The sequence below is a fragment of the Herpailurus yagouaroundi genome, unplaced genomic scaffold (assembly GCF_014898765.1).
Source record: "Herpailurus yagouaroundi ecotype Mexico unplaced genomic scaffold, PumYag 192, whole genome shotgun sequence".
NCBI lineage: Eukaryota > Metazoa > Chordata > Mammalia > Carnivora > Felidae > Herpailurus > Herpailurus yagouaroundi.
The window spans coordinates 12,303,563-12,325,811 of record NW_024412423.1 but is presented as its reverse complement, the minus strand read 5'-3'; the positions used below and the strand labels follow the sequence as shown (position 1 = coordinate 12,325,811).

At 40.5% G+C, this 22,249-nt stretch overlaps 2 long non-coding RNA genes across 2 annotated transcripts in view; one reads left to right on the top strand and one right to left on the bottom strand.

Annotated features, from left to right (window-relative positions):
• The window catches only part of LOC121010618 (uncharacterized), a 281,707-nt gene that overhangs the window by 110,791 nt on the left and 148,667 nt on the right, over nucleotides 1-22,249 (top strand). The gene's annotated exons all lie outside the window — the stretch shown is intronic.
• On the bottom strand, nucleotides 9,668-13,156 carry LOC121010617 (uncharacterized). Its single transcript, XR_005781287.1, has 2 exons — nucleotides 12,964-13,156; nucleotides 9,668-10,279 (listed from the first exon to the last, which is right to left on the bottom strand). It is a non-coding gene; the product is annotated as an uncharacterized LOC121010617 (long non-coding RNA).

Sequence of the window (22,249 nt, the reverse complement as noted above, 5' to 3'; positions counted from 1 at the left end):
GCCCCATCCCTCAATCCCAACTGGCACGTTCCTCCAGACTCCCCTCTTGGCTAGTCTTCTTTGGAAAGCAGTATGTTCCCCCACTTTGAGTCCTCGTATGTGTTTTCTTTTTCCTATTCTGTGTGAATCCCAAGACCGTTGCAAAAACATTCTACCCTTTTCTGTGAGTGGAGTAAATCGTCACTAAGATGGACGGTGTCAGACCTGTCGAAGTGAAACCTAACTTGGGGAAGAACAAAAGTCTCCTCTGAATGTTCTATCCTGTATTTGTCACTATATAAGCAACTGTCTAGTTTCCTACCCTGGTTAAAACCAACATGTGAATTCACAAGGCTCTAGACGTAGCAAGTTACAAAAAACCAGGTCTCTGCTAAAATTAAAAGAACATTCCAGCCTGACCTGCTTATATCAGAAGAGTTTTAGTTTGGCTGGATGTAGTACCATGTAGCTTTGAGAGCATATTTTCATAGAACACTTTGCATTTTTTATGTCCACCATGGGGGAACTCTTTCAAGAAAGCTGGCTCATACGGTTACCTCGGTGCTTTTGAAATTCAAGATGCAGAGCAAGTTTTGCCAAATAGAGCACTGTCTAGTTCAGTGATCAAACACCATGTATTTGAAAAGCAGAACTGAAAGTCTGCTAATTGTTTGCCTACATTCATGACAACCAGAGAGAGCATCAGCAGAACCTTTTTTTCCATATGATGTGTTGCTTTCATTTATTCTTTTTAAATAATTAATTCTCTGCATATTTACCTGTACCATTTATTCCACCAAAAAAGGTGTTGATGAACGTCGTCACAGGCACATATCTTAAAATTTTAAGTGGTTGTAAATTTCAGGGCAGACTCTTTTGGTGACGTTCTGTTCTGCCATGGAAAGTACATGAGGCCTAGGGAAAACACATATATTGATTTATTGATTTTATGTCTGACTAGCAGTCCCTTTTTTGCAAATTAGTTCCTGTTAATTCCCTGTTCCGCTTAATTTACATTCTTTCCTCAGTTGCTGAGTAGGTGTACAACTGTCATATTTAAGAAGCAAATCCTAGGGCTGTGGGTCGCAAATTGGCAACCGATAGGTGGAATCCAGCAGATATATTTGATTTGGTTTGTAACACATTTAAAATAGGAAATCTCCCAGCTTTGTCTTGAAAAACCCAAAGGTCTGTCATCACTCTCCCCATCTCTCATGCATGCTGAGTGGCAGGTGCCTGAAACAGATAAAGGCAGGATTCTTCTGGTGACCCTCATGGGCCCTCACCCTGGCCTCCCTCGTCATTAATTGCCCATCTGTCTCCTACAGGCTTTGAATAAACTAGTTCTGATTTTGAATACTCGAAGACGCTTGGATAGAAGTCCCCACGAGATAAATCATGGTCCTTTAAATAGTCCAGGCTTTCCTAGCAAGATAGTGCTGATTTGGATCTTCTCTTAGATTAGTAATTATAGTCCATAGCTACAATTTTCTGACCAAAAGTTTAAAAAAAACATTACTTATTATTCGTGATTTGCATTGCAAATATTCATAAATACGTGGTATTCAGAGCCATGTTTTCTACATCTGTGCTCTACAATTAGAAATTGATTGTATAGGATGGGGTGCTGAAAAAATGTTATAACTTTTTCAGGTCTTTAAAGAGAAAGTTAGAAGCCGTGAAATACGATGTTCACTTGGGTCAAATAAAGCCTATGGGCCTTTAAGGGGGAAAAAAATCCCTATTCCCTGTTACACTGAATCTCGAGTGTGTTTCGTGTGGAATGCTTTACAAAATGCATCCGTTTGCTTTGGATAATAAGTTGCTAGAGAGCCTACTGGGCATAAATAATTTTGTACTCAGATATCCCCAATTCATTCAGCAAACTTTGATCTGGTGTGCCAGACGTTATCCAAGTTAATAATCCTTAGGCAATCCTATGGCTTTAGTCAGTACACTGTGCTTTTGTTACTATTGTTATTTTTGTATAAGTTTGTAAGTCCTGGAGGATGTCCATCAGCAACCGGGAAGTATGTGTCTGAGTGAACATATCAGAATGCAGGTGTATAAGTTTCAAAAACTAAAATAAACCCACACAAAATCAGTGGCTTTGTACCCAAAAATTTGCCTGTTCACGCAAGTCATTCCAGACTTAATGATAAAAATTTAAAAATGTGAAAACAGGCAAACTGTCCAGTAAGGGCTTGGCCACGTAAGTCATTGTGTGTTCTTAAGGTGAAACACTCTGTGTATTTCTGTTGCCGTGTAACAACAACATTAGCACAGACTCAGTGGCGTAAAACGACACATGTTCATTATCTTACAGTTTCTGTGAGTCAGAAGTCTTGGCATGGCTTGGCTGGGTCTTTTGCTTGGGATATAATAAGGCTACGGTCAAGGTGTCAGCAGTGTCTGCAGTGTCATCTGAGGCTTGACCGGGCAGGGATCTGCTTCCAAGCTACTCAGGCTGTTGGCAGAATCCCAGCTCTAAGACTGAGCGCCCCAGATGCTTGCTGGCTGTCACCTGGAATTTCACCCTCAGCAAACAGTGTCCACCTGCAGTTCCTTGCCACATGGGACACCCAGCATGGCCGTGCACTTCTTCAAAGCTAACAAGGGAGAGAGACCCCTGAAAGATGGATGCTACCAAGTTACGTAGCATCATAACATTCACGTACGAGTAATCTCATACACCCTGTCAATTTCGCTGTGCTTTATTGGTGAGAATCAAGTCCCGGATCCCGCACAAACTCAGAGGACACATGGGGTGTGAACACCAAGGGATGGGGATAATGTGGGCTACACTTAGGGTCTGTCCACCGCACTCAGCAACATGAAAATTATGTTTTGAAAAAAAAAAAAAAAAAAACATGAGATGGGGCAGATTTCTCCAAGCATGATACTAGGTTATAAGAAAGACAAAACGGTAGTAAGGCTCTTAACAACAGACATTGTTGATTACTGGGTTATAGGCATCGTTTCTTTGTATGTTTCGATGAATTCCACTTTACCTACAGTCAACATAAATTTCTCTTATAATTGGAAATAAAAAAGGGGTGCCTGGGTGGCTCATCTGGTTAAGTGTCAAACTTTGGCTCAGATCATGATCTCGTAGTTCATGAGTTCGAGCCCTGCTTTTTTTATTGTAATTTAAAAAAAGAAAGAAATATATTGTTTTTAAACTCATAATTTTGAGAATTCAAGATTAAGTTCATTTCATTACAAATTTCCCTTATTTTCATTATCAAAATAGGCCAAGATTTTTATTTTTTTTTATACTTATTTATTTTTGAGAGAGAGAGAATGAGAAAGCATGAGCAGGGGAAGGGCAGAGAGAGAGGGAGACACAGACTCTAAAGCAGGCTTCAGACTCTGAGCTCTCAGCAGAGCCTAATGCGGGGCTTTGAGCCAGGAACCACAAGATCATGACCTGAGCCTAAGTCGAACATTGAACAGACTGAGCCACCCAGGAATCCCTAGGTTCCTGTTTGTTTTTAAGAGTGTTCTTTTTTAGCTGGTGATAAAGTCAATGTACTTCTTTTTTTCTTCTTCTTTTTTTTTAAAGTTTATTTGAGAGAGACAGAGGAAGAGAGCACAAGCTAGGGAGGGACAGAGAGGGAGACACAGAATCCGAAGCAGCCTCCAGGCTCCCAGCTGTCAGCACAGAGCCCGACGCGGGGCTCGAACTCATGAACTGCGAGATCATGACCCGAGCCGAAGTCAGACGCTCAACCAACTGAGCCACCCAGGTGCCCTTCAAGTACTCCTTTTAAGTGGAACACTTGCTTGATGGGTGGAATGTGGTTCTTCCATCACCTGGAGCTGACTCCTTGTCAGATCTAGAAGCCTTTGTTTGTAGTTACCCCCTTTTTTTTTTTTTAAGAATTTTATGAATCAAATAATTTTGGGGGCACCGGGGTGGCTTCGTCGGTTAAGCGCCCAGCTTCCGCTCAGGTCGGGATCTCACAGTTTGTGAGTCCAAGTGCCACATCTTCCTGTCTGCTGTCACGGCAGAGCTCACTTCAGATCCTCGGTCCCCCACCTTTTCTCTCCCCCTCCCCCCACTCACATTCTGCCTCTCTCAAAAATAAATATTTTACGAAATTTTAAAAAGCATGAAATAATTGTTTGAAAAAATTAATTTCTTTAGTATGTGATCGTTTGCGGTTGCTGTTACCTCTTATTCCTTTGGGGGTTTCATCCTGAAAACAGTAATGCTGCCCGACATGGACAGGATCATGGGTTCCTCAGGCTCTTGTGTGCAGGACATAAGGTTTGCTTTGGAGATGGTGTCCCGGCAGACTAGAACCCCAGGTGCCCTTTGTTGAGTAGCTCCTCTCAGAAGTGATGAGTACTTTTTTGATAAGCTAATAACTTCAGCCAAACCAGAAAGCTCCTATACAAGCATAGCGTCCTCGGGAAAGAGGTATTTCAACACCCATGCTGTCTACAGTAGATTCTTATCATGCGTTGGTGGTTGGGATTAGCTAACTGATAGACATGTATTTAGTGAAAATCTTCAGTATTCTCAGTGACAGTGTGGAGGGGTTTTTTTAGGCCCTCTAGTTGCGAAGACAAAACAATATGTGATCTTATTAGATAATCGTCACAGAATCTCTATGAAAAGGTCACAAAACAAAACTGCTTTTTCTTTCCATTTTTCAAGTTAAATGTTCTAGTCCTTAAATCTCAAAATTATTGCTTTATCTCCTGAACCATTAGAGTATTCATTCTGTGTACATGTCAGGAAAGTATACTTTGTTTCCCAAATCAAGATTTTGTAGAAGAAACAGTATTTTTTTTTAATGTTTATTTATTTTGAGAGGGGGTCTCCAGAGATAGAGGGAGAGAGTCCCAAGCAGGCTGTCTCACAGCACAGAGCCCGACGTGGGGCTCGATCTCACGAACTATGAGATCATGACTTGAGGCAAAATCGAGAGTTGGACCTTTAACCGACTGAGCTACTCAGCTGACCCTGCAGAAGAAAGAATGTTAAGAAAAACAAAAAGTAAACAGTAAAGAGAAATTCTTCTAATTTTATAAAAGTTTTTAAAAAATGAACTCAAGAACTCTTTTTGTTGCTGATGTTTTGGCTTTGAGATCTTAAATCAAGAGTTGTTACTTTCCCCCATAAGAACCTTATTAGAATGTCTGACCACAGTTCTTAGAAGACACGTTTGGTACCGTTTGGGAACTAACCCTTGTGTGTCAGAGCTTCCTGCCAAGTCTGGTTGTTCTTGGCAATAAAGCAAACAAAAAAGATAACTTGCGTGTGAATTCAGATTGAAGCTGGTGTCCCAAGTCCGTGGCCTACATTTTTAAGAGAAATCGTACAGGAACTAAAGCACCTCATTGATGGATCCGGAATTGTAGCATTTTCTTTTTAAACTGCAGGCCGTTAGAAGAATTGCCCTAATCTATTTTCCTTATTTTTATGCAATTCCAACTTTCTGAACTTTGTAAAAGCCAGAGTACAGGATACTGAATTTCCAGTTGCTCACATATTAATGTTAAAAGGAAATTATCTGTTTGGTTTAAATTAATTTTTCTGTATAATTTTCATCTTAATCATGTCTGACTCCTCCTCAAGTAATTATCCTTTTCATGTGGTTCACTAGTTCCGTCACTGAGTTTTATGAATTGGGGGGGGCTAAACAGTAATAGTTGGGTGATATATTTGAAACTAAGGGCCACTTTTTCCAGTTGACTAGCGTGTGTCCATGCTTGGCACATGGTAGGCATTCAATAAATATTTGTTAAATAGATGGTGAAAAATGAATGAATGAGTGAATGAAATTACTACTTTTGTAGGTCAAAATTTCATATAATTCCACTCCACAGGGGTATTGGAGGAATTGAAATGTCAGTGGGAAATTGTGTTGGCAACAGAAATGCAAGTAACATTGGCTGGAACAGTTAGGGTTTCATTTCTCGCAACATGATAAGCATGGAATTTGGCAGCACGGGAGTGGGGCGTCTACCAGTGTGTGTTTAATATTTTTGGTGGCGAGGCTGTGTGCATTACTACTGGTTAAATGAGAAGGAGGTAACGTCTCCTTTTCTGAAAATCTTTTCAGTTGGTTCCTGCTATGTCTCCGAGGCTATTACTGCATATCATGGCCATCCCTCGTAATGGAAGCTAGCAAATTAGGAGATTTTTGGTTGGACACATTTCCACTCCAAACAAAATCAGAGAATACTTACTGGCTGAGCACGTCGAATGTTTGCCAGCAGGTGAAATGCCCAATGGCTGCTATAGAATTACCACTGAGGAAATGGTACCTCTTACTGCTTATTCATCAACCAGTATCATTCCGAGATGGGTTCACCTCTTAACATTTTTGCCTCTCATCCATGAAATTCTGGGAAGCCAATGACATTTCGTAATTTAGCAAATACTGTCGATGCCTTCGCTTTTTTTGTTTTAACGTTGCAAATTATTTCAGGTGTTCAATCATGTCACTCTTTCCTCTTTTTTAGAAAAAGTTGTTGTATCCTTATTCGTACACGTGTTAAGATCCAGACGTGACAGTAGGTACTCAGGTACGTTGAATGTTGAGTAAGACGTGGCCTCTGTCGTATGAGTATGGTAATCCTGTAATTCATTATCCAAACCGGACCCTTTGTCATTGAAAGAGGGAATTAAAATAATTACCCGGTGTTAACTGATCTGAACGGGAGTGAAACCAATACTCGGTCAAATCCCGAGGTAAGGTCGCCCTACTTAAGGAGTTCACAGTCTTTTGGGGGAGAGGCAGACATATAAATAACTAATTATGATTCAGTGGGTTAAAATCATAATATTGGCATCTATCAGGTGCTACAGAAACACAAAGGAGGGAGTAAGTGATCCTCCCTTGGGTGATCAGCTTTCTCAGTCTAGACTTACTCTTTGTACAGGGCCAATTTCGGCACTACTCTAGATGCGCACATTTGCTTGGCTTGCTGGTGTAGCCCTGGAGATAAATTTCACTAGTTTTGCAGAGGTGAGTGCAGGTTTAGAAACCCTTCACGCAGTGTTGGTCATGGCGCATGCGCACTGGCGAAATTAGCGCCCTGGGGCCTCTAGCTCATGCAGTCCTTACCCAAAACAGCCCAGAGACAAATAGACAAATAGAAGGATATCGACGTTCCAAAGGGCAGACTTGGATCGGAGGGAATCAGTGAATGAGAAGGAGCCATCGGATTTGTCCTTTGTCTTCCTTTCCTACAGACAGACTATCTTGAGACACAGTAGTGTGTAAGGCCTCTCTGAGAACCTCCGTCCCATTTGGGAAATCGCCTGCCCCTGTTCTAAGGGTAGACAGGGAACTGTTCGAACCCTCACACGATTTCTCTCCTTTTCTGTCTCACTCCCCACCCCGCTTTCCTTTTGTTCCGTTCCTCTGGGATTGTGTCAAAGCTAAAATATGCCTGTCTTATTCTTTCTATTCTGCCCGTCAGCGCACTAACTCATCTTCACTTTTAACAATCTCTCCAGTGCCTCTTTCTCAGAGAGGACCTTTTACAAGCAGTGCAAGTGCTTGTGGTAAAGGAATGCATTTTCTTTGCATAACTGAGATCTGGAACTACCTGTAGGCACCCTCCTGTGGAGACACGGAGACAGGATATAGAAGTCTCATAAAGATATAGATGTACATGCAATGGCTGCGCATCCAAATGGGTCTGCTCTTCTCCTGTAGTTTTAGATTCTGCAAATAGGAGAGACCCCAAAAGTGGGAAGAGAACTCTTGGGTCACCGCATGCCATTCTGAAGTGTGGTCAGCTCTGGAAGAAGCAAATACAGCAAACACGCTTTGACTATGGAAATGTTGATAACCAAGGTGGTTTCATGCCACCCCCTGCCCGATCTGGGCCTGACGTTCGTGTTGTTCACGACAGACAGTAACACTGGCTAAAATGTACTTCAGAAATTGGTGATGATGTAGGGCAACAAGATTATGAAAAGCAGATGTGTAGTGGCTATGCCAATGTAGCGAACATTTCTAAAACTTGTTTTACCCCTTTGGCAAAGATGTCATTAGTAGAAATAAATAGCAAAAATTCAATATAGACAGATGATACAAGGTGTATGCAATATTTCATTGCTTTATATAACATGAAGTGTATGCTATTTACATCACTTTAAATGAATTCTATTTATAAAAAACAGGACATGACCTTGAATCACAAGGAACGATTCCTTCTTTAATGTGTTGTTCCAAGCCCCTGTTAAATTTCTGACTCGTAAACCTATTTGCTTTTATATGAAATGTGAACATAGTTGCCCCAAAGCATTTTACAATTTTAATCAGGAACAGTATAATTGGTATAGTATAATCCCCCAAGAAATGTATATGTTATAGACTTAACACAGGCAACATTTCTTATCAAATATTTGAGAAGCAGGGAGTTGGGTTGATTTTTTAATGGCGCTAAGCTCTTTTCAGTAGCTTCCAAACTCATGACAACCTGTCTGAAAAAGGAGGAGAAAGAAAAACAGAGGAGAAATCTTAATGGAGAAAATCAGAAAATTACTTTGAAACTCTAGCTGAGTTTTTCTACTTTGAAAGTAGAAAAAAAGTGTTTCTACTTTGAAACACTAAGTGAAGAGGCAAATTGAGAAAAATAGGAGAAGGAAACTGGGTATTTGCTTTTAATTAAGAGTGGATCTTCTTCTTTCTTACCTGGTGTATATTTTAGATTGGTCACATAGCTGAACTATTTTCCTGGTCTTGGGATCTATTTCATTGCTCACAGCAAATTTCAGGGTGGTTTTAATGAGATGTGTATGTCTGATACTGGAGCCATTGCATGTACATCTATATCTTTATGAGACGTGTATATCCTGTCTCGGTGTTTCCACAGGAGGGTGCCTACAGGTAGTTCCAGATCTGATACTGGAGGGGTTAACAGCCTCCTACATTAAATTCTCAAAAAGGAAAAAGGAGTCATTTCAGGTAAAATTCCATCTCATTTAAGTGAAACAACTCAGTTTTCCTTTTCTAAAAAAATTTTTTTTTAAACGTTTACTTATTTTTCAGACAGAGAGAGACAGAGCATGAACGGGGGAGGGGCAGAGAGAGAGGGAGACAGAATCGGAAGCAGGCTCCAGGCTCTGAGCCATCAGCCCAGAGCCCGACGCAGGGCTCGAACTCACGGACCGCAAGATCGTGACCTGAGCCGAAGTGCGACGCTCAACCAACTGAGCCACCCAGGCACCCCATAGTTTTCCTTTTCTTAGTGAGAAATCTTTGCTTCCACAAGTTTCCAGTACTGTAGAGACAAAGGTGATCAAAAAATTTACCTTCTTTGTGGTTTCTTCTCAATATCCTCTGCCAGAAATATTTCCATTTTTAGGTGTCACCTAGGATTTGCCCTAGGCTTGGGGTGTTCTTTTTTTCTTTAACAGTGGTTTACAAGCTGGAAATAACCAATTTGACTTCTTTAATGTATAATTTTCGTAATGGGAAGGGTTTTTTTCCCCTACAGAGTATTTGGGAAACCTACCCCAAGAAAATGGGTGTGGCTTCCCTAAATAGAAATTAGAAGGCTTTGGGTCATCATTGATTGGGGGAAAAGAATGGATTTGAAGTTCTTCCTAGAATTTTCAGTTTCCTTCTCAAGGACATAGACGAATCCCTGATACTTACGCATTACCTGGCATATAAGGGATTCTTGGTAAATGCCATATGCCTGGCGCATGATAGATACTCAGGAAATATTTATTGAACATATGTCCAATGAATAATAAATGATGAGCAAACATTTAGTAAGTGAACGCCCACAGCTTATTTCTTGCCACTATCTCCTAGAGATCCAGTCTCTTGATCAGGGAAAAGATTTTGCTAGGGAGGACATTCATGCCTCCTGAAGCAGGGAGTCTTGGACAGTCTTATTGTTTAGCTGGTTCTTCTGTATACCTCCACGATATTCTGTCCTTGTCTTCATCAAAGCTCTTTAGCGTCTCTTGTCTTTGCTGGAATATACAGGGGGGAATAGCTTGGTACGACGGGGTATCGTATGTTTGACCTGGATGGTATAGTGACTCCTCTCCCTTGAAGGCGATAGCCATATACTTTGAATCTGTTTTTCTCTCTTGGAAAATGTACATACTTTTTCCACTTAGCTGAAGACATCGTGAGTGTATTTTGTAATTTATATAGCTTCCTGTATTTTTCATAGAGGTGTCACATGTTCAGTGGTACAGTTTGGTGAGTGGATAGGGAATGAAGAGGAGGCGTGGGATTGAATTCACTCTGTGAATCCCCATTTCTAGAATTTCTTCAGGGTGGTTTTTATCTTTTGAATATCTAAAAACCTGTAACAAATTAAGTACCCATTAAATATTTGTTGGATTACTATTAAAAAAACAGATTGAAAAGATTTAAAGAAAAGACTTTTTTTTTTTTAATTGAGGACAAAGCCATATGACTTGGCCACATTTTCCTACACGTTTGTCTTTGTGAATGAAACCCGTGGGATAATTGCCCAGCATTCTCCTTAGTTTTATCTGTGAAGACAGAGCCACAGTCCTCAGGAATATTATAGTGATTATGAGTATTTACTTAAGTATTTATTTCCACTAAGTGTGATATAGATGAAGATAGTGGAAATACATGGACATAATTTTGGTTGGTAAAGAGGCAACTGATTCCACTTTCATTTCTCATGCTACCGAACTAGCCTATTTTTTTGGAGCCCTCCTACATCTCTCACTGTGAAAATTTGAGTAGTCTCCTTGTCAAGGTCAGGTTAAAAGACACTGCTAGGTTTTTATGCAGGCTAAAAAAAATCGTGGTCATGATGAAACTCCGATGTATTTTTCCACCATGAGTGGAAAAGTGAATGCAAAAACAGAGAAATTAACTAACATGATGAAAGTGGGGGAAACATGAAAAACACCAGATTGGAAAAAAATAGTTGAGCTGATGTTTTCAGTTCCCTTAACAACCAAGAAGGCAAGTTGATGAATGGTGCAGATTGCGGGCAATTCAGTGGCCACCTGAATGGATATAAGCAGATTATAATCATCTGACAAATTGTGGTCCAAACGAACGTTTGGCTTGCAAAATGGGAACAAGAGACATTAGACACCCTCGTTGAACCAAAGCACCCATTAACCTCAAATTAGACACGTAGAGAAAACAGGTTTAAAAACCTCTACGACACAATCTGGTTAAAATATAGTACTGATCTCCTGGCTTATCAGAAAATAAATTAAGAATAGAAATTGACTTGTAAATCAGAAGCCCCAGGCAGGAAAATACAGATTCTCATCAAATCGTTGCCCTCTTTCCCAGAAACAGGTGCAGGATTGCACTTACATTTCTGGATCACTATTATTTGTATATGCTGTGGTAGTTGTTGATTTTGCTCTATTTTTATATTAGCAACCATTCATCAGAAGCTAAGGAGGCCTATTAATCATTTTCTCTAACTGCTAAGCTGCATCACGTATCAGTTGTAGTCTTGAAATAAAAATAAGATAAATGATTTGACATGAATCGTGGCCCGATGAACCAAGAACAAAGATTGGACACATGGTGGATCTAATAACGCCTGCCTTATGTTTAAAATGCACGTTTACCAGACTCTTCTGATTTGCCATTTCCTTCATATTGGCATTCTAAAAGAACTACAGACTACTGAATGGGGAAGTTAAATCCAAATTAAATTGCGTATTGCTTGTAAAACAAGAATAAAAGTGCTGGCTAACAGTAACGCTATTCTTTTTACAGTCTTTTAGTCTCTCATGAAGGAAGTACCCAATCTTGCCTGTACAGAGTACATTAGAGTTATTATTGATCTTATGTATGAGGCCGGCTTCTCTGCACGGTTACTCAGCACTGTGGGCTGAACGATGCATTTGACTGAGTGACCAAGGACTTTTAGTAAAAACCACTGTTTTGTCTGGGTAAGCCCAGAAAAGAACATGTTGCTATAAATACCTTTCGGAAGAAGGATTATTTACCCACTAAGGGTTTACTGTAATTGAATGGGCAATAAAAATGATTGGGAGACCTTTAAAATTATGAAAGTAAAACATAATGAAATAGCTAATTTACAGTGTCTAACACAAGAGGCAACATTTTTCATCCTGATTTGTGCAGAGGGCTAAACAGTTGCCCAGTGAAACTATGACTTTCTCGAGCACCAACTTGGGTCACTGAGGGATAAACCAGAGGTGTCATTTTCTCATTCCCTTGATGTTTTAGTACATGGCTGGTCAGTACATTTGCCACCATCTCATGCTTCTGTACCCACACACTGTTAATGATATTGCTAGGAGATTGTGACCTTGTTCCTCACTTAGCCCACCTGCCTCCGCATTTTTCCCCAAACACTCCTCCACTTGAAGCAGAATCAGCATAGGCTCGAGGGATCAACCCCTGGTCATAGATTGTGATCTAGAGCAACAACTTTTTATGCCTCCATTTTTTTGCATCTGGTACAAGATTAAGAGAGGTTGTGATGAAATAAAAATATCACATGCAAAATGCACATATTCGGGATTTGGTGAAGAACTCAGAACCTACTCTTTGTGTCTCAGTATAAAGGATTTTTTGTTGTTTTTGAGAGAGAGAGTGAGAGTCAGGATGAGGGGCAGAGAGAGGGGAAGAGAGAATCCCAAGCAGGCTTCATGCTTAGCACAGAACTCTACACAGGCTCGACATGGGGCTCGATCCCCTGACCCTGGGATCATGACCTGAGCCGAAATCAAGAGTCGGATGCTCAACCAACTGAACCTACAGGTACCCCTAAAAGTTTTTTTTTATATTTATTTTTGAGAGAGAGACAGAGCATGAACCAAGGAGGGGGAGAGAGAGAGAGGGAGACAAGAATCTGAAGCAGGCTCCAGGCTCTGAGCCATCAGCACAGAGCCCGACTCAGGGCTTGAACTCATGAGCTGTGAGATCATGACCTGAGTCGAATTCATATGCTTAACCAGCTGAGCCACCCAGGTGCCCCTAACGGGTTTTAATATAACAGTTGGAGGCTTACATTGGAAGAACCTGAGAAGCAAAGATCAGAAGAATGATCTCTGATATCAGCCTGAAGTTATAAAGCTGTTGGTTCTCAGTAACTCCCTGCTAAGCTGCTGTGAATGTCATCACTGTCCATATTTCTGGTTGCCAGTGTTTCAGGAGAACCATGCCCATCCTTCCATCTCCCACTCTCTTGCTGTCATGTAAAAACCACTAAGTTGGAATCATGGAGGGAAGGGAATTCTGGGAAATGTAGTTCCTCCTCTGTGATGCAGAGAGCTTGCAAGGTGTAATAATGCTTCAGAAATAAGGATGGCCTATAGTTAGACGTTTTACCTCTCACAAAATAGGTACTCTGGAGGCATTTGAGTAGGAAGATCTGTGTGGTACAAAGGCACTGAAGTTAGAGTCAAAGAGGTCTCTGTTACTATGTTGATTTTACTACTCACTACCTCAGTAGCTTTGAACTACTGGCCTTAATTTTGTAAGTTTCAGTTTTTTCCATAGGTTACACTGTTAGGAAGATTCAATGAGATAATTTATGGAATGCAGCTTGGTTTTGCTGTGTAAACATTGTCTGTTGCTTTTCCCGATAGTTGGCGATATCACAGTACTTAAAATCACATTTCCAGAGGCTACTCAAATATTTTTTTAGTTTACATTCCTATTAAGAAACACTTCAGAGGCGCCTGGGTGGCTCAGTCGGTTGGGCGTCTGACTTCAGCTGAGGTCATGTTCTCACGGTTTGTGGTTCGGGCCCCACGTCGGGCTCTGTGCTGACAGCTCAGAGCCTGGAGCCTGCTTCCGATTGTGTGTCTCCCTCTCTCTGGCCCTTTCCTGCTCCTGCTCACATTCTGTCTCACTCTCTCTGTCAAAAATAAAATTTTTTAAAAAATTTAAAAATGTAAAAAAAAGAAACACTTCAGAAAGTATTTAGTTGCTAATGGCACTGCTGCCATTATTTTAGTTCTTTTTCTTTCATCCCTTCTTATACTCCACAAGCATTAGCTCAATGTCTTTATGAGGCTTACATCTAAGAGGATATAGTTTCCTGTGGCGACAAATAAAAGAAGGTCTATTTCAAATAGATTTGTCACCTTCTCTCTGACCTCTAACTTCTGAAAAGTCAGTATTTGAGCAGAGGCTTGAATGAAAGTGAGAGACAAAGGCCCAGAGAAAATTTAAGGGGATGCATTTCCAAACAAGAAGAACAAGTGTAGAGATCTTGAGGGAGTGTGAACATGGGGTGTTTGCAGCATAGCACCCAGAAATGTGAAATATTTAGGATTTTTTTACTGGAGATATTTATACTCTCTATGGATAATAATAAATAAGTATATATTTTTGTAATTTATTTCTTCTTACCATTTCTTACCTTAGTTTTACAACTTAGAGCTTAGTTTACGTTTTAAAAGTAGTTGTCATTTCAGCTGTAACTAATTAAATTTACTGATGCATTTTTAATCAGTTTCTCTTTAACATTATTTTATATCCATTAATTTTTCACTTTATTTTTCTTCTTGCTAAAATACATGCTTTATACTCTCTTAAGTTAGCTGTTGTTCTTGTTGTTATTATTATTATTCTTTCTATTTTTCTTAAGTGATAGGTTAGCTGGGTATAAAGTTGTAGGTTACTAGTTACTTTCTCTCTGCACTTTGAAGATAGTATTGAATATTATTAGATGGTCTTCTAGCCTCAACTGTTGCTGCCTGAAGATTTTCCCAGACTTAGAATTATTCCTAGTACATATGCAGTCTTTTCTGTTTGGTAGATTAAGATTTTTCTTTTTTCCTTTATATTCTGCAATTTTGCAATGTGTTTCTAGATGTAGAAGGTATTCTGTGTATCTTTTTTTGGCATTCAGAATACGTTTGTAGTATAAAAATTTATGGATTTCTTCAGTTATTCAGCTATTTATCTTCAAATATTGTTCATCTGTAATTCCTTCCTTTTTTTTTTTTTTTTAAGAAATCAGTTTGGAATTACATTAGAGTCTCTCAAATTATCCTCTGGCTCTTACCTGTTCTTCATTTTCTTTCTTTCTCTGTAATGCACTTGAAGTGAATTCATCACTTCTTAAAATTGTCTAGTTCTGCCTTGGTGATTATTTCAGCACTTATACAGTTTATTGAGACTTTTCTGTTCATTGTTTTCATTCCTAAAGTTTCTAATAAGCTTTTTACATACCCACTTTTTTCATTCTTTATTTTTCCACGTTTTATTTTATAATCCCTTTTGCACATCGCAAAAGATGAACCGAACATTATAAGTCATTTTAATGACTGCCCACCAAGCTCCTACCAGATTAATTGTTTATAATGAACCATTGTTTTAGTTGTTGGTTTTCTTGGTTGTCAACAGGGATTTTCTTTGGTCTCTTTTCGTGATGTGTTTGGAGAGAGTCCTTACTTCAAATTCGCTTTAGATATTAAGGTTGGCTGCTGCCTGCCATCTCTATTTCTAGACCTGTTACCCTTGATGGAGCCACAATTCTGGCCAACCTGTCCCAGAACCCAGAGAGCATGGAGTTTCAGCTCTACTGCTCCTTTGTATTTCTCTAATTTGAGTACATGGAAATGTTTATATTGTTTTTGGAGGTGACTGATTTCTAACTGATTTTATCTGTCATTGATTTTTTTGGAAAAGAGGTTATGTGTTTAAGTGTGTGTGAACTTACAGAGCCATCTTAATGAGACATCTTACTGAAACTTATTTAAATGTCTCACGTTTCCAAAATTCATCTTCTTTCTTCAGAGATTTTAATAATTCACGGTCTTTGGTTTCCTGTTGAATATATAAACTGAGCTACACATATTCTGGGACAGTCTTGTTTTTAACTCCTTATTCCAATGAAGAATTCACATGTAGTAACTAAATTTTTTATTAATATCATTCTTTTTGTTCCCCCAAAGATTTTAAATGTAATTTAAATGTGATTTGGGGCGCCTGGGTGACGCAGTCGGTTAAGCGTCCGACTTCAGCCAGGTCACGATCTCGCGGTCCGGGAGTTCGAGCCCCGCGTCAGGCTCTGGGCTGATGGCTCGGAGCCTGGAGCCTGTTTCCGATTCTGTGTCTCCCTCTCTCTCTGCCCCTCCCCCGTTCATGCTCTGTCTCTCTCTGTCCCAAAAATAAATAAACGTTGAAAAAAAAAAATAAATGTGATTTAAGTTGCATTTCTTTCTTAGAATTTTTAAAACGAACTCAGAAATGAGCATGATTTCATGAACTAGAATGATTAGATGGAGAGTATAGGGTTTTTTTGGTTCTGTAAAAATAACTTTATTTAAAATCCAAAGTCACACTACACAGCACTCATGCCCCAGACAATTGTTTTCTCATTGGTCACTCAAGTTTCAGCTCTTTCCACACCAAAATAACCCGTTAAGTTGAAAATGGGAGTGTCCCAATCCAGTGAGTGCATTTAAGTCTGCTCATCTTCCACTTCACCAGTACTGAAGCGTTCACCACTGTGAATCATGTGACAAACCAAACCGCTCACTGGTAATAACTGAATTTGAAAACCTTTTTAGAAAAAAAGATTTATTTTCATTGCAACCCAAGAATTGTACATACTAAAATCGGGAAACGTGACGAGAGATTATTTGGGACCTCTTGGTTATTCTCATTTCAGTGCCCTGAGAAAGCACGTACGTATGGGGGCACCTGGGTGGCTCAGTTGGTTAAGTGTCCAACTGCAGCTTAGGACATGTCTCCCGGTTTGTGGGTTTGAACCCAATGTCAGGCTCTGTGCTGACAGCTCTGAGCCTGGAGCCTGCTTCAGATTCTGAGTCTCCCTCTCTCTCTGTCTGTCTCTCTCCCACTCTCACTGTCTCTCTATCTCCAAAATAAACAAACATTGAAAAAAATTTTTTAAAAGAAGCAGGTACGTACAAGCACCTTTAATTTGTGTGAGTAAAGATGTCTACCTCATTTGGAGCAAGTCATCTGCTTTTGGATTTTTTTTAGGTTTTTTTTTTTTTTTTTAATCTGTCCTAAATCATTTAGGTCATTCACAATTTTAAAAAGGTAAAAGGTTTTCAAGACATGTATGTATGTCATTTGAGGTAAAAAAAAAAAAAATTGCCATGTCATTAGTTGAATGTGTAGCAAACTTTGACAGGCAAATGCATCAATATAAAGGGAGAGATGATTAATTCCTTTAAAAAAAATGTTTGTTTATTTTTGAGAGAGAGAGACAGAGACAGAATCCCAAGCAGGCTCAGCACTGACAGATACAGGGCTTGAACTCACAAACCATGAGATGGCGACCTGAACCGAAACGAAGAGTCAGACCAACTGAGCCACCTATGCGCCCCTGATGTGTAATTTTAAAAACGTGTTTGGTTTTTGAAGTTGCTCACAATCGTGACAAACAGAACTATAAGATCTTAATAAGGAATCAGGGAGTATTACCTTGAATTTCTTGTGATGAACCTGCATCCCAGCCAGAACTTTTGCCTTCATTCTTCAGTGTGTAAAATTGTTAAGTATTTCCCCTTTTGAATACATATTTCTGATTGATCGTGGCCCAGGCTTTATGGTGGAAAAACCTAGCTCAGTGTCTCAGATTAAGGAAAGTGTATAGGATTTTTAGTTTTTTCATATCGAATTGGCTCGAGTGTCTTAAATGTTTAATGAGCGTAAAGTCTGAGGTAGAACAGAGCTTTGAGGAATCTCATAGTGTATGTCCACCGACCGTTAGTGACGGTCCATCATTTGTAGACCAGGGGATCCTCATCACTGGGCTCAGCGGGCCATAGGAAACTGCCCGGCCGATAGCATTTCTGTTATCTCTTTTAATAAAAACTTAATTTCCTTTCTTCCTTCTTACGCCGTCAGATACCGGCCCCTTATTCATTTTCCTGACAGCTGCCGGCCGGCGCGTGAGCACCCAAGACTCGCCGTGCCGATTCCCACGATTTCTTCTTCCCACCTCCCCATCCTCCTTTCCTGGCCAAGCCATGGGAGAATGTGAGTCTGGGGCTGTTCCCTGGCAGGGCCTGCGGAGTTTCCATAAACATATCCCAGCTTGGCACAAAGAAGAAGCTGAGGGAGCAGCCACAGCATGTACGGCCAAAAAGCACTTGTGGAAATCCGAGGAATGTGAACCAAAAGAATCGCCCCGAGTCCCCACACACTTTTCTCCCAGAACACTTAGCACACTGTGTGGCTGGACAAACGGCTCTTTCAGCTGCGTGGGGCTTTCGGCCTGTGGTTTGAAGCCTGACAGGATGTGGCAGTCCTGACTCTGGATAATGTAGTACGATGCAACAAAATGCATCAAATTAGAAAATGGAACCTTTTCTTTCCCCGAACTGTAATTTAGCTGTCACTTGGCTTTAAAGCAGCTGAAAACAATTTTTTGAAAGTGAATGTTTATTTCCTGAAGTTTTGTGAATAATTATAGGCCTCTTCTCTCCATGTTCCACATTCCACCGCCTTTCCCATAACTGTCTGAGTGGCGGGTCCCAGCACAGGCATATGGCGGTCCTTTGCCTTAAGAGGCCGCCATCGAACGCGTGGCCCCTTTGATCTGTGGCTTGTGACGTGCTTTACCTACAACTCTCTCATCAGACTGACACATTCTGTCAGTGTGTGTGTGTGTGTGTGTGTGTGTGTGTGTGTGTGTGTGTGTGTTTCCAAGTTCATTTTCTCAGTGCCGTGAGAAAGATCTACAGGGAAAATTGCTGATTTTACATCTGTCTTACCACAGGAAGAGAAGGGTAATATAATGAATTTTTTATGAGCCATGTTGCCTAGTGTTCACTGAGAAACCTTTGCCTTTCTAGGGGAAGCTTTTGACCCCGCGTGGTGAGGGGGTTTGTAGCCTGATGCTATTGTTAGAATAATTATAGTCTAAGGTTTTCCTGTCAGCACCCAAGTTAGCTCAGTTAAGGTTATATATTTTGAAATTCTTGTGCCTCGTCCTCTTAAAATACGCGCTCTGCCAAGTTAGGTGGCTGAAGGCCAATGAGTTCGTCATAAAACAGCTTTTATGTCGCCACGAGTAAAGACTTTCATGTATGTGTTTGTGTCGAGTTTTGCGGAGTCAGGTGATATATACATGTAATGGAATTACTGATGGCGCATTTATCGGGATTTCCTGATACAGCACTGAGTATTTCTGTTGAATATTAAATTAGTATTTGGAAATGATTATTATAATTGAGAAAATAGTTCATACCTTGGCATTGTATGGCATTTTAGGTAAGTACATTTTACCGGGGTCTTTAATATAATCTGTTTTCACTACCACTTTTCAGGGAAAATGTTGTTACTATTTTAATTTTCCAGAGGGGGAATCTACAATGCAGAGAAATTTCATAGGTCTTAGAATGAACGAGCACATGAGGAGATTTTCAGGGTGCTTAAAATACTCTTAAAATACTAGGTTGGCTTCCCAGCAAACACCTTTGGCATATCACCAAATCTTGCCTATGACTCCTCGTGTTGTTTTTATGAAAAAGTGATGGTAGTTTCCTGTGTTTTGTTTTGTTTCGTTTTGTTTTGCTTTGGCATCCCAGGACAGTAAAGATTTGTTGCTCTATCATGTGTTATTTAGGAACATTTTCTACAACTCCTAATTATTTAAAGATAAATTTGGGTTCAGACTTCCTGTGCTGTAGAGATAGAACTTTTGACAAAGAGAACGGGTTGGTTTGTATAACTCTGGAAGATGACAGGTACTTAAAATTGGCATAACTGTATACTGGCTTCACTTGAACACTACCATCTTGACTTGGTGAAGTGAACATGTATGTTTTAGAAAATCACTCTTGGGGGGCACCTGGATGGCTCAGTCAGTTAAGTGTCCGACTCTGGCTTAGGTCATGATCTTGAGGTTCGTGGGTTCGAGCCCCGCGTCGGGCTCTGTGCTGACAGCTCAGAGCCTGGAGCCTGCTTCGGATTCTGTGTCTCCCTTTTCTCTCTGCCTCCCCCCTGCTCACACTGTCTTTCTCTCTCTCTCTCTCTCTCTCCAAAATAAATAAACATAAAAAAAATAGAAAATCACTCTTGGGAAAAGGCATCCCTAACTTTTATTTCCATAACTGTGAGCAGGAGCAGTGTTTTACTTTGAGTCATTCATTTTACTGTTGTATCAGTGAAATTGATCCCGTGGTAATACACTGGCATCCAAACCATACATGTTGTAGGTGTATAACATATATACATGCACATGTATGTGTACACACACACACGCATACACACACGAACATACAGGAAAATCTGATCTCTGTGCAAGTAAGATACTGGTACACAATTAGGAAAGCAGACTTTTGACCATTGCTCAAGAACACCCGTAAAGGAGTGATGGATGGTGGTTTTTCATCCAAGTTACTCTCCTAGGACCTACCACTTACATTTTCAAGGAAGTATTTTTCTATGATGCTTCATTTTATAGTACCCATTGCTTTGGAGAAAATGCAATTTGGAGAGTGGAGAGTCGGTTAAGACGTAGATTTTTCTCTTTAGCAGTTATTCACAATACAAGTAGAAGGTGATGAAATCCGATCTACGAGCTGTCTCTCCTCATCAGAACCTGGATGATTTCACACAAATGGGTGTGGACACCGAGCTGTCATATACTGTCGAACTACTTTGCAGTCAGAGAGTGGGTTGCTCTTGGCCACTCTGGTTTAACACCATAACCGTGCTCCAGCTCACATCTTAGATCCAGACTTCAGACTTGCGTATCTAATTCCTTACGCGATGTCTGTTTAGATATATATTAGAAGTTTTTAATTTAACATGCCCCAAATGGAGCTGCAAACCTGTCCTCTGCTATTGGTTCTACCTGAGGGGTCCCCATTGTTAGTTACGTGGAGCCTGCAGCCTTCCACCTGCTCCAGCCAAAATTCTTGATGTTAATCCTTGTCTCCTTCCTTTTCTCCAACCCCAAGTGTATCTATCAGAGCATTTTCTTTTTTTTTTTTTTTTAAGTAGGCTTCATGCCCATTGCAGAGCCCACATGTGGGCTTAAGCTCGTGACTCTGAGATCAAGACCTGACCTGAGATCAATAGTTGGACGCTTAACCAACTGAGCCACACATTTTCTTGATGCTGCTTTCCAGAAGATTCTTAGAATATCTAGAATGTAAACTCTAAACCTACAATCTAAGTGGCATTCCACTGTCCCCAGGGTTCAAGCCACTCCCGACTCTCAACTTCATAATTACCGTAGCCTGTTCATTTGTCTCCATGCTTTGATTTTTGCCTCGCATAAATAAAGCAGGGTGAATCTTTTAAAATGAAAGTCACACTCTGTATTCCTCTGCTCAGAACCTTGCATTAGCTTTGGCTTTCCATTTCACCTGACGAAAACTTCATTTCTTGGCTTAAAATTTCATTTCTTTAATTACCTAACAAACCCACATGGTGATGTACCACCCACCTGGGCACCCATGCACGCACACACCCCTAATGAGTTCTCTCTGCTCTGCCTCTACTCTTCTCCCTCTTGCTGACTCTGCTCTAGCCACATTGGCCTTGGCCTTGACATCTCAGACTTGAGTACGCTTCGGGGGCTTTGCACTGATTGCCACCTCTGCCTAGAACATGCTGACACCAGCCTGTCACGTTTCTTTACCAGAGACCTGACATCTCCTGCCACTGACTCTCTCTGGTACCATTGACCCTGTTTTTTCTCTTTTCTCCTCCATGGTCTTCTGTTACATCTTGTAATGGTTTATTATGTTTATGGCGTCATGTGTGCATCACTGTGCTTCAGAGTGAGCTCCCCAAGAGGGGGAGTCTTGCTGTCAATTGTGCACTGATACGTTCTAAGCATCTAGGGTGATGTCTGCACATAGTAGGCGCCGAACAAATACTAGTTAAATGAAAGAAGGAATAAAAACAAGCCTGGGTGGCTGAGTCATTTAAGCATCCAACTTCGGCTCAGGTCACGCTCTCACGGTTTGTGGGTTCGGGTCCCGCATCGGGCTCTGTCCTGACAGCATGGAGCCTGCTTCAGATCCTCTGTCTCCGTCTCTGTGTCCCTCTCCCTTGATCACTCTCTTCTTCTTTCTCTCTCCGTCAAAAATAAATACACATTAAAAAAAAGTTTGGGCCTGTATTACTTGCAGTTTGGAAATTCCCGGCTAGTACGTTCTGTCACTATTTTGGTGACTATTTTTCACACTCCTCCTTACCCCCTGGCCAACACTAATTGTTCAGTAGATATGTGAATGCTGGTTCACAACTACACCTTTTCCAGTGTGCCATATGGTGGAGATGTAAATTATGACAGGGTCCCTAGTCTTAAAGACGGACAGGCAATTGACAGTCACAAACAAAGCAGA